The 12,348-nt window shown below is 45.5% G+C and overlaps 1 protein-coding gene across 2 annotated transcripts in view; it reads right to left on the bottom strand.

Moving 5' to 3' along the window:
* Positions 1-237: 237 nt before the first annotated feature.
* Positions 238-12,348, bottom strand: part of RBM38 (RNA binding motif protein 38) — a 35,636-nt gene continuing 23,525 nt past the window's right edge. Inside the window, exon 5 of one of the 2 annotated variants that reach the window (XR_005660266.1) lies at positions 238-464. The gene's annotated coding sequence lies outside the window, so the exon portion shown is untranslated. Of the gene's footprint in view, positions 465-9,170; positions 10,362-12,348 lie in introns of those variants that run through there. The other variant, XR_003761502.2, reaches the window with a different exon arrangement.

Below are 12,348 nucleotides of genomic sequence, written 5' to 3'. Positions count from 1 at the left end.
TCCTAACGGGCCCAGAAGCCGAAACATCTGCAGAATAAACACCACCCCAGTATGGGAGCCGAGAGCGATGGTTCTTATCCCCGTCACACTGTCAGCTGCTGGAGCTGAGATTAGGAGGTTGCTGCTTATCAGCCTGACGCTCTGCCACCAGCCCAGCATCCTTTCCCCGCTGCAGTCCTGGCAGCTGAAGAGGTTGGGGGGTTTATGACCTTAAAAGAAAAGAAAAAGACCAAATAATCAAATGAGTAATGCCCAACGGCCTTGTGTTTTGACTCAGGGGTGGAAAATGAGCACTGGCAGTCCCCCTCAGGGCTCCGAGGCAGAGGAATGCTGCTGCAGACTCCACCCATAGTTCCCCCTGGAATATCCAGGGGCATCCAGGAATATCATCTGGAACCACGTGCTCCAGCCACCGGGAACAGCTGCTAGTCCCTTGCGCTCCCAAACTTCATTTGGTCCGAGCCCTGCACAGTAAAGATAGGGAAGAGAAGGGAAGTGGAGCTCAAGGTTTTGATTCTTTTGTTTGTTTGTTTTCCTCATGATCAGAATGAGGGACTGGTTGAAAATGGGAGGACCTGGATTTATTAGCCAATAAATAAACATTAAGTTCCCAGAGGCCTTTCACCCAAGCATTGTAAATACCAAGGCCAGTAAACTTCTTCCTGAGGGTAAAACAGGCACTTTGGGAGAGGAGTGAGGGGTGTGGCCCTCCAGCTGCAGATTGCCATTTAGTGTGGGTTTGCTGCAGAATACAGCACTGACATGACATCAGAGACTGAAGCTAACTGTCCGTTTCCCCAAGCCTCTTTCATGACCCAGGAGTGACCTACTGTCCATGAAGGTCTAACTGGGTCTCCACTTTTGATTTCCCTAAAATCGCTAATTCCAAAGATGAGCAACCCCGAGGCGGGGAAAACTCTCTGGAACCTATCCTATCCCAGGTCGTGTCTGGTTTGGATAGGGAACCCTGGAGTCTGGGCTTCTTGTCCTTCATCTCAAGCTTTAATCCCCTTACAGTTTGTTAAATTGTTATTTTCAGGGAATCAGAGAATGCTAAATCAACCAAACTCTGAAAGTCATTCCCTGTATTTCACTGACTAAAACATAAATGCAAAAAGCTGTCCTACTATACTTATAGTACCATAGGTCGTCTTTTCCCCTGCCAGAAATTCATTAGGGTTGACTACGATAAAAAAACAGGTCAAAATTAATGGGAAAATTTACATTTCTAATGGGAATCAGAATTTAGTTTCATGAATGGAAGGTGGTATGGGGGCTCAAAATACATCTCCTTCCAAGTCAGAGTTCATGGAGGGAAAAAAGACCTCCAGGTCCCCTTCCTTATTCAGTGCAGGGTCTAGGAAGCCCCTTCCAATGCCATCTGAGGGTCAGAAAGGGAAATCATGGGGAAACTGCCTCCCTGCTCTGAAATATTTGATGCCTAAAGATTTTTGAATACCACTGAGGTTTGCAGGGTGAATATGTGCCTATATCGCTCTATAATTGAAAACACCCTGGCAACACCCAAATATTTCTGACCATGTCACCTAACGTATTCAATTCTCCAGTTACTTTTTTTTTCCAGAACCGAGTACAAAATTTGAGTGAAAAGTAGAAAACACTTTTTGTAAGGCCTGAGAATTGGGGGCAAATATTGGTTTAAAATGTGACTAAAAGGGTACCAAGTATTTATTCTGAAATACATTTAATCCTTGTTAAACATCACTCTGAGTGCCAACTTGTTTTTACCTTTGTCTTGAAAAGTGCATTTAGGATGTTACCTCTCAACCTGATGTCTAGGAGAATGGGTGGCGAGTCAGTGAGACCTATTGGAGCCTGAATGGAGGCTAGTCTTTTACATTTTCTGTTCCTTTTTCAAAGAGATAGATCACGCTGTTTAAATCTGCCAGAGATGATTGGATGCTTATATGCATCTGCCTCATTTTAACATAAACAGAGGCAGAAATAATATTTGCCAAGGTGCAGGACTCCCCGCAAGACTTAAGGTCACCTACCTGGTATCACCGAGAAAGGAATGCTTCCTGCTAGTTCAAGATAAAAGTGCATGAGTTGAGGCCATTATTATGTAGTGTGAGGGCTGGAATCCTGAGGTGAATGGAGGAGTGGGGGTTAAGTACTATTTCTATGATTGAAGCCAGAGCCTGGGTGGAAATCAAGATTAAAAGGCAGATCAGTGTGGTAGGGGGTGTGGGGGTTGGGGGAAGGAATGAGGGTGTTGGAGGGAGGGGGCAAGATTCTTTAGGGAAACTGTATATGTCTCCTGCCTGGTTGTTTTTGGAAAGGCAGGCTGTTCAGCTTCAGGGAGAATCAGGAACTCCAACTCCAGGCCTCGCCCCATAAAGAAAAGATGACAACATGTCTCTGGAGTTCCGAAGAGAGATCCACGCTTGCGAGAGAGAGACACAGATGGAGAAGTGGGGAGAGACACTGAGGGAGAGAGCACAGACAGATGCAGACATCCTAGCTGGTGAAAGAAATGCCAGTTGGCTCTAGGTTTCCTCAGACTCGCATCCTCCTTTCACCTGGCAACCGGCCGCACCTGCGAAGCCAAAGGGTGAGGAGGGCATTTACTGCCAGGAAGTCTCCTCTTTCAGCCAAAGGCATGATTCATGGTGAGAACCTCTCTAAACCATCTAATTTGATTTGCTATTCCTTATCAAAGTGAGGTGGCATGGTCCAGTGGAGAGAGCCCTATGGTGGGAGTAAGAAAAAATCTGAGTTCTGGTCCCAGCTCAGGCAGGCTGGGAGATTTTGGATAAGTCACTTAACCATTCTCTGGTTTTCCCACCTGCAAAGTGGTCTGCCTTTTAAGAATGTTATAATGATAGTAGAGAATATTCCAGTGGAAGTTTTTTTTGAAATGGTGTATAAGTGCTTACTGTATGTTAAGCACTGTTCTAAGCACTGTGGTAGGTACAAGTTAATCAGGCTGGACAGAGTCTCTGTCCCATGTGGAGCTCAGAAAAGTAAGAGTGAGAGTCCCTATTTTGTAGTTGAGGAAACTGAGGCACAGAGAAGTTAAGTGACTTGCTCAAGGTCACAGAGCAGGCAAATGGCAGAGCAGGATTAGAACCCAGTTCCTCTGGATCACAGACCCATGCTTTCTCCTCTAGGCCACAGTGCTTAAGTTCTTTGAATTTAAGTGCTCGAGAAATCCAAGAGCGTATGATCTAGAAATCTGAAAGTAGTGAATTGGAAAGATAATAACCAGTCCCTGCTGTGACCTCTGGACTCATAACAGAAGTTCTCTGGGGGATGAAGGGTGGTGGGAAGAATGGAGAGAGAGGGTTAGACTGTGAGGGAGAGGGACAAAAAAGAAAGAGGGGGAGGGGAAGGAGAAAGAGAGACATTTGCTCTTTCCCAGCTGAACCAGTGATTGAACCAGGATTCCATCTTTCAACGCTAGGCTACAATATTCCTACCTTAGATTTATGTAGCACTTTGGCTCCAGAAAGCACACGAACTTCTTATGCAGCATTATCTTTTCACTGAATGCCGCAAAAGGAAAGATTGAGCAGGGATTTGAAATGTTTGAGCTCTAAATTCAGATTTGGATTCTCTATAATAGTCACTGGGAAAGGTTTTCAACGAGCCCAGCCCTCACCATGTAGCATTGCAAATGACTCTGGAAAGATCCCCGAAACAAGTGTCCCATTCACCATGTGACAAGTATATGGCAGATCAGAAAAAGGGTACTGGGATATTGTACTCTCCCAAGCACTTAGTACAGTGTTCTTGACACAGTAAAAGATCAATAAATATGATTGACTGCCTGGTAACTTGGGCAACTGCCTCTTTGTTCCCATCACCTCCACTAAATCTTTCTCTTTCTCCACCCCCCTCCCCTCCCGCCCCTCCCCCCCCCCCCCCCCCCCGCTTGAATCAGAAGCACTAGATCCTAGCCCTCAGCTGTTCCTGGGAGGGAAAGAGAGCAGAGACGGGGGAGTCACCCTGTAAACTTAGCTATTGGGATCGGTATGTCCCATGCCCCTCAGACCAGGCTTTGTCGCCAGCCGCACCCGCCTCAGACAGGGGACACTAATATCTTCGACTGCGGCACCCAGTCTGCGCGGCTCTTGCCAAATGAGCCGCAGTTCTGCTTTAAATATAAGTGTTAGAAAAATCATTCTAAGAGTGCAATCTGTCAGGACTGGAAAGGCATTATGTGGACTCAAGCACTATTTATAGGTGTTTACGATTCAGGTCATAAGATGGAACTAATTTCAATGGGGTATTTTTTGATGGGGTATTTTTTTAATAAGCCTTCGTAAATTTTCCGTCAATCCTAGCAGGCCTGAGCAGATGCTGCGCAGCCATTTTGAGCGCAAGGGAGGGTGGTGGCGAGGGGGCCAGATAACAGCACCGGGACATTCTATCGGTCCAAACAGAAGGTTTTCCAGGAACTATCTAGTGGAGCATATGACCCATTGACTATGTGCTGATACTGCCCAGCCATTCTCTGGCTTCTGAACGTCAGAGTCATTTGACTTTGTTATTCAAACTATTTTCAGGATGTTTTTTCATCTAGGCTTAGGTTTTTTGTTTTTTGTTTTTTTTTTTTGAACAAATGAACCCCTGCATCGGCAGGAATCATACAGCCACAAAGACGGGAGAGCTAGGGCCGGGGCAGTGGGGAGAGGAGAGGAAGAAGAGGGTGATGCAAGCTTTGCTTGGCACTTCTCCCTTTCTCTGTTTTAGGGTCATAAAAGAAAACACAGGAGATAAAATTTTGAGCAGTGTTGCTTGTGTTTCTCCAGCACATTTACCCCAAAGGACTTGGTGGGCTTTCTAAACCTACTTTAAGCCTCAAAACACCTAGGAGAGGGAAGGGCAGACAGAGATAGATCAGGAAAGATCGCTAAGCAGTGAAGTGGTCAGCACAGGACACAAGGCCAGGCGGGGACGGAGGTGGGAGAAACTTGGATTTTTGTTTCTACCCTGGACCTCCATCTTTCTCCTCCGGCAATATGGCCCTCCCAGCTGGGTATCTTTAAGGAGAACCCCTGTCCAGAAAGCAGCACCAAGGGCTTGAGGGAAGGTGACAGAGGGCAGCTGGTGAGGGAACAATCAGCTCACGCTGCTGACTTGACACAGAGACTGGGGGCCTCAAGTCTCCTTCATGGCCCAGTTTCCCCAGCAGCCTTCCAAGATCTTCTAACCAGGATAGCTGGTCTGGGGGCTTCTCAGAGGACACAGTTCAACATTAGACAGTAGCAGAGAACTTACTTTTATTCCTTGAGTAAATTCATCACCCTCATATCTCCTTTCTCCTCCTCCGATGACAGTGAAGCACTTATCTACTCCTGAACAAAGAAAACTAAACAGTCACAGCCCTGATCTTCCCTTCTAGGAGTTTGGACAACGCTCATGTGGGCAGCTCTAGAAGCCCTTACCCGATGCTAGACAACACTGAGCATGAATTCAATACCACAAAACAGATCCTGTGGAGAGAGCATGTGGGATTTAGCTTGTGTGGGGTTTAAGAGCTTACTATAATCCAAGCACTGTGCTCAGTAGACACAGCGCAGATGCAGTCCCTGCCCCACATGTGTCTTGCTTTCTAAGGGGGAGGGAAAGAGAAGAGATACCGAATCCTTATTCTACAGATGAGGAAACTGAGGCCCAGAAAAGTGTAGTGATTTGCCTCAGCTCACTCAGCAGACCAGTGGAGGAGCTGGAATTAGAACCCAGGACTGCCGGCTCCCAGCTGAATGCTCTTTCAACTAGTCCACACTGCTTCGCCCAGGACTTTAGAGCGCAATCAGCTGCAGCTAGAGAACGCTGGTGACAAGCCAGACCGTTTTCCCCAACACAGCGCTCCGAGGCACCTCTTCCATCAATTCTGGATCCCTTCCATCACAGGATCCTTGTAGTCACTGGGAAAAGAGCGGGCAAGCAAATTGGCTTTTTAGTAGGAAGCATATCCCTAGTTTTCTCTTCCCTACCCCAGCAACCCCCTGACCTTTAGCCTACTTCTTCCCCACCCCCCACCCCACCCCAGATGGGGTGATGTAGTGCAGAGGGTGGCCCTGATTCCCCTGCGACCTATGCGGTGGGAGGCAGAAAGTGTTGGGAAATGGGTGCATGGGAGAGGCATGGCAGTTTTGTGGTTTGCGGAGCTCTTAAAACGGGCCGGATTCCTCTCCCCAGGAAACTGTTTCCATGGTGACGTGATCATTTTTGGAACCGTCGAATGAAACATTAGAAAGAGCAGAGGCGCTCTCAACCAGTAGTTCATGGGCTTTCCTAAAGTCTCTCTATACTGCTCAACCTGTTGCTGCTCAATTCGTCCAGGACTACTGGGTATTTCTGCCATACTCCGTAAATGCAGCCTGTAGATCTTGGAGCCAAATCATTTTTTCTCCTAGCTCTTTGGCTCTGATCTGGAGTGGAGGGGAAATAGAGATGTTGCAGTCCTCTCACTCGCAGGCACAGATATCGATCTGTCCAATGCCTGCCCCCTCTCTGCCTTTTACTTTTGAATCTATACCAAATCTGGTGATTTAGAGTCAATTTCATCATTTAGACCGGTAGAAGGTTCTCATTTTCCCCAGTGGGCGACCACAAATGAAATTGAAAACAATTAAATTAAGTGCTAGTTTCTCTTTTGTAAAGAAAGTTACTGGCTCTTTTCATTGTTTTAATCAGAGAGGGGTAAATACGTTCAGAGGACACCATCTAAACTGCTATTCTTCCTCAAAACCGAAACGAGAGATGTGAGTCTTGTAAGCTGACTTTCTGTATTATGTACTAAAACCGTGGCGGGTGGAATTCTTTTCAAAAACTGCATGCCCTCAAATCCGGCTACTGTCTCTCTGGGGATTTTAAAGTGCCATTAAAGACCAGGAGGCCATTAATTCACTTCAGCCGGTTCCGTGTTGCTAGGCTGATAACTACACACCCTGAGGTTTCCAACAGGAAATATTCAGTCCCCACAAGTGTCTTAACAAGATAACTCACATCGGAGTGTCTAGAGTGCCGGGGATTCTAAATCCACCCCCACCTAACTAGCTCTTTATCAGGAGCAGCTGGAGGAGTTGTTTACTAACCTTGTTGACCTCCGGCAGTGTTTCAAATTTAGATGTATGAGGAGAGGGAGACACCTCTCAGGGAAGAAAAGGCCCAGGGAGATTGAATCTTGATTTGAATTTAAGAAATCTACAACTGTCCTGTCCGAGATTGAGACATTCCCTTCATATACAAAAATGAAGGAATCTGGGACGTGAGAAAAAGATGAGCATCCCTGATGAACCTGTTTACAGATTCTTTCCCTGTAGACTGTACGATCCTTCTGGGGAGGGAATGTGTCTACCAACTCTATTATAAGGGTGCTCGCCCAAGTGCTTAGTACAGTGCTCTGCACACTGAAAGTGCTCAATAACTACAACTGATTGATTACAGCAATAGTGTTAAGGAAAACCGATTCAGGTTTTGACCTGGACTGTTTTCTTGCCCTCTCTATCTGTCCCTGACCCCAGCAAATTCTGAAAGCCCTGCAATTAATGTGAAGCTACAGTTTATGTTCAGAATCTTACCCCAAATCTTAAGAGGCTTTTCAAACCTCTGAGCGAGCTATTCAAGGGTGGGGATCATGTCCCCCAACTGTATTATACTCTCCTAAATACTTAGTTCTGTGCTCTGTACAAAGTACTCAATAAAAACCATTGATTGATCGAGCCCCTGCTCTTTGCCTCTCGTGATCCTTTCTCTCTGGAGGAAAATTAGTCCAGGAGTGGAATGAGAAATAACTGGGAAGCAAGATCAAGTGGAACCACTTGGTTCACAGAGTTTGAATGAGCCCCTGGAGCCTGGCTTAGGGCAGAGACCACTTGGGCCAGAACAGCTGCTAGAGAAGACCACTGGGTCCTATGTGTGAGTTGAAGTTTTCAATGACTTAAAGCCTGGAGGAATGGGCCAGACTGGGGCCACGAAAAATCCATCAAAAAGGCTATATGCCTTGCATGGGAGAGACATTCTGTAATCCTGCCTCTACCCTGCCTTGGGGCCTCCCACACCCCCTCTCCCTCCCACTGTTCATGTTAATGGTTGGCTACTCCGCTGTGACAGGGGAGTCAGACCAGCTGGGATCATTTATCTTTGACACTGGCAACCAGACGGAGAGACCTTCAGCCTCTCTTCACAAAGGTCACTGACACCAGATTGTGATGACAACCTGCTGCTGGGCCAAATTCTGTGGCATCTTTCTGATTTCCACACTCTGTAGTTCCTCCTTTATGGACAAGCTTTACCTTAGTACACTACCTGCTCAGTTCATCTTGAGAAAGAGAGGTGTATTTGTTAAGCACTTGCTATGGGCTAAGCACTGAGGAAGATAATACTATAAACAGTTAATATACATTCACTATTTCCCACGGGGCTCACAGTCGGAGAGGAAGAACAGTATTTCATCCCCATTTTACAGGCGAGGGAACCGAGGCTCAGAGAGGTTAAGTGGCTTCCCTAAGGTTGCACAGAAGGCCAAGTAAACAGATAACCCATTTAGATGGGATAGCCCTGAGTTTGGGAGTTCAGACTTGCCATCTGCCAAACAGCTGGAGGGTCCCCCTCCCAGCAGGAACGATAGGAGAGAACGCAACAGCCACTGGGACAGTGGCCCTTCAACGGCAGAAGCGGCCACTTCTCCCAACATTAAAATTACAGTGGTCCTTCCCGGTTTTTCCATGGATTTTGCCATGCAGGAAACCTCCAGGATGCAGCCTGTTAGCTCCACAGTGTAAGCAATGGCAGTGGCCCCACTGCTAAAGAAAGGAAAGCTAGTACATACGTAGGTATGCCTGGATGAGTGTTTCTGGATATGATTGCAGCACTTCCTGGAGGGCCCGCCACGTCTAGGCCACATCCCCGTGCACGTCCCATCCCCTCCATCCCCCCCCCCCACAAAAAAAATAGTCACTTTAATATTGAACAACAAGAACAATGACAATTACAGGTCCCACTACTGTTAAATCCATCTGTTCCCCTCCCCTTCAGTTTACCAAGTTTCCAACATGCTGCACCTTCATCCCTCCTTTAGGCAGCCATCTGCTAGATAAAACTTTTCAAATCGCCAACTTCTAAATCACCAAACCCTTGGTTCACACAGAACAAAACTGGACAGTCATTTCATACAAAAGTCAGATGCAATAAATGAAGTAGCTCAATAAAACTTTAAAAATGCAGGAACAATGGTCTCCAAAGGACATCTTCCAGAATTTTCATTTTTGGATTAGAACTATCTGAAAATGATAGAAATGACATTATGCAGCCCTCTAACATGCAATAAAAGGATCATTTAAAGAGCCTTTTGGAGATTACAGGAAAAATACATACATTTATTTCAATCTGCTTAATGACTTTAGGGCAGGGCCCCAACTGGTCTGTATGACTCATCGTTGTGCCATGGAGGCCTTCCAAGTAGAACCTGAGAATGTTGTTCCATGTCTGGAGGGTAACTCACCACAAAAAACAAAGATGGGATTTGATGCCAATCTAGAAGACACCCTCTTTGAATTAAGTCTATCCGTTTACATGTATCTGAGCTTTGGTATGTGCCCATTATATGAGGAGGGAAATTAAAGATGGAAGGCCCAGAACCAGTTGGGCCCAAGCAAAAATAAGTTGAAAGCACTTGAGGGTAAGGACCACGTTTACCTACTCTATTGTACTTTTCTAGGCATTCAGTAAAGTGTTTTATACAGAGTAAGCACTCAGCAAATATCACTGATTGGCTGTGTTAGGGTGAAATCCAGCCTAAGGGTTCTCCTGGAATTGATCAAATGAAGTTGGAGGTTTCCCTCAGGTCACCATATGTTTTGGCACGAGGTGAACACTGAGATGAGAGGTGGGTGAGCATACTATATCTGAGGAAGGATAGAGAAGTGGTAGGTACAACAAAAAGAAGAAACTGGCTTAGTTAAATTTAATTTCATTTGGGTCACCTGGAAGTATAACCTAATCTTCAGGATTACCAACCATCTTGGACTAGCCAGGTTTTCATTCTCGATTTGTGAGTTGTCTCGTTACAACCACTTTGCCTACAAAGGCTGGGTTGTGTTCCTGCAGAACCCCACATTAAGGAAAGCTCACGCTGCAGGTGCTCACCAACTCCAATGTCATGGGCATACACTCGAGCCGTTTCTTCCAACACCCTGGCGCTCTGTCTCCAAACAGGTTAGCGTTGTTAAACAGAGTTCCCTCGGTCCCTAACACCCTCCTCACCAAAATACACAGCAAACATCCACTGAGTGTGCACTCATTTCTGCCGTAAACATTTGTTCCCAAGTACCTGTGCTGAAGGATTGATGATGACAGCCAATGGAATCAGTGGGAAGCAGCATGGTCTGATGGAAAAAACACAAACCTGGGTTCTTATCCTGGCTCTGTCACTTACCTGCTCTGTGACTCAGTTTCCTCAACTACAAAAGGGGGATTCAGTACCTGTTCTCTCTCCTATTTAGATTGTGATCCCCACGTGGGACACTCTATGTCTGATATGATTAACTTGTATCTACTCCAGTGCTGAGTACAGTGCTTGACACTTAATACCACAGTTGTTATTAATGGAATCCTAGAGTTGGGAGAATCCCAGGGGTCCCTCCAATTAATTCTGCCCCAGAGTAGGCCAGAAATGTATTTATCCTCTTTTTAAATACAAAAATTTACCAACTTTCCAAGTGATTTTTCTCTAAAATGAATTAAGCTCCACCATCAGGTATTTATCGGGATATTTCCGTGAAAGCATAAAGCTGAGAAACAAGAGAATGGGCAAATGATAAGGCTGCATTCCAACAAGAAGCCCAAGGCAGTGTATTTGATCTTCTTTTGCACTCAGTCACATTTATTGAGCCCTTACTGCTTGCCTGTACTCAGCACTTGGGAGAGCACAATAGAACATAAGTGGTAGACACATTCCTGGCCCACAGTGAGCTGCCAGTCTAGATACGAAGCCAGACATTAATATAAATAGTTTACGGATAGGTACATAAGTGCTGTGGGACTGAGGGAGCAGTGAATAAAGGCTGCAAATCCAAGTTCAAGGGTGATGCAGAAGGGAGTGGGAGAAGAGGGAATGAGGACCTAGTCGGGGAAGGCTCTGCTGGTGGTGTTTAGCAGAGGAGGAAAACCGAAAAGAATTACTGATAAATTACTCTATAGACAAGAGAACGAAACAACCCTGTTGTTGTTCTAGCATAAACTGCAACTCATCTCAAGCAAATAGCTATTTGCAAGCAAGTTGTCATTTCCTCCTCCAAACTTAGAAAAATGGTGAAAGTTTCCTCATAGTCTGTTTCCTCTCTTTTGACCAATTCAGATTGGGTGGATTGATCAGAATTTTTAAGTAGTGTGGAACCCACTCTATCATTTTGGCTTGAATAGATTTCTGGTCTTCAATTGATCATGAGCATTTACTGGCTACAACTTAAGTTCTAGACTGAGCTGAGGAAAGAAGCAGGGTTAAGTGGTAGATCCTTAACCATATGAAGCCACACTGAGGCTGGCAACAATGTAAGCTTCGCTGGATGTCAGTCAGCATAATGGGCTAATCTGCCCCAGTATATATGGCAAAGCTTAGGTGTTTCATAAGATCTTAATTCTGTCCCAACCTTGATGCCCGACTCATCTAGTGGGCTCTTTATTTCACCTCCGAAATAACACTTACAATAAATTACGTGTCAGCTTTCTTTACAAAAATCTATAATTCTCCTGGCAAGACTTAGAAGGGTGGAGAAAACTTGACCCATCAACAGATGGGAAACTGCTGCCTCATGGTAGGAATGTCATGGAAAGTGTTAACATAAGTCCTCTATTGTTTTAAAACTGTTCTTAACTGAGTTTTCTCTCCTTTTGTGAAAAAAGCTGAATCCCCCAATTACCATGATTTCTAGGGGAAAATTAATTTTTAAAAAATGGTATTTAAGTGTTCATTCATTCAACAGTATTTATTGAGCGCTTACTATGTGCAGAGCACTGTACTAAGCGCTTGTAAGCACTTGTCCATTCCATGTCAGGCATTGTACTAAACACTGGGATAGGTACAAGCTAATCAGATTGGACCCTTATGGCCTCACAGTATTAATACCCCTTTTACAGGTGAAGTAACTGATGCACAGAGAAGGTAAGTGACTTGCTCAAGGTCACATAGTCAAGGGATGGAACTGCGATTAGAACCCAAGTCCTTCTGACTCCCAGTCCTGTGCTGCATCCACTAAGCCACATTGCTTTTCAAAATTGAGCCCTAACTTCAGTAAAAGGGGACCCAGTCACACCAGTTAGTGTACAAGCTCATTAGTATAAGAGGAGCAGCCTGGCCTTGGGAAAGAGCAAGGG

The sequence above is a fragment of the Ornithorhynchus anatinus genome, chromosome 8 (assembly GCF_004115215.2).
Source record: "Ornithorhynchus anatinus isolate Pmale09 chromosome 8, mOrnAna1.pri.v4, whole genome shotgun sequence".
NCBI lineage: Eukaryota > Metazoa > Chordata > Mammalia > Monotremata > Ornithorhynchidae > Ornithorhynchus > Ornithorhynchus anatinus.
The sequence above is the reverse complement of the archived record's forward strand: the minus strand, read 5'-3'. Positions and strand labels throughout refer to the sequence as shown.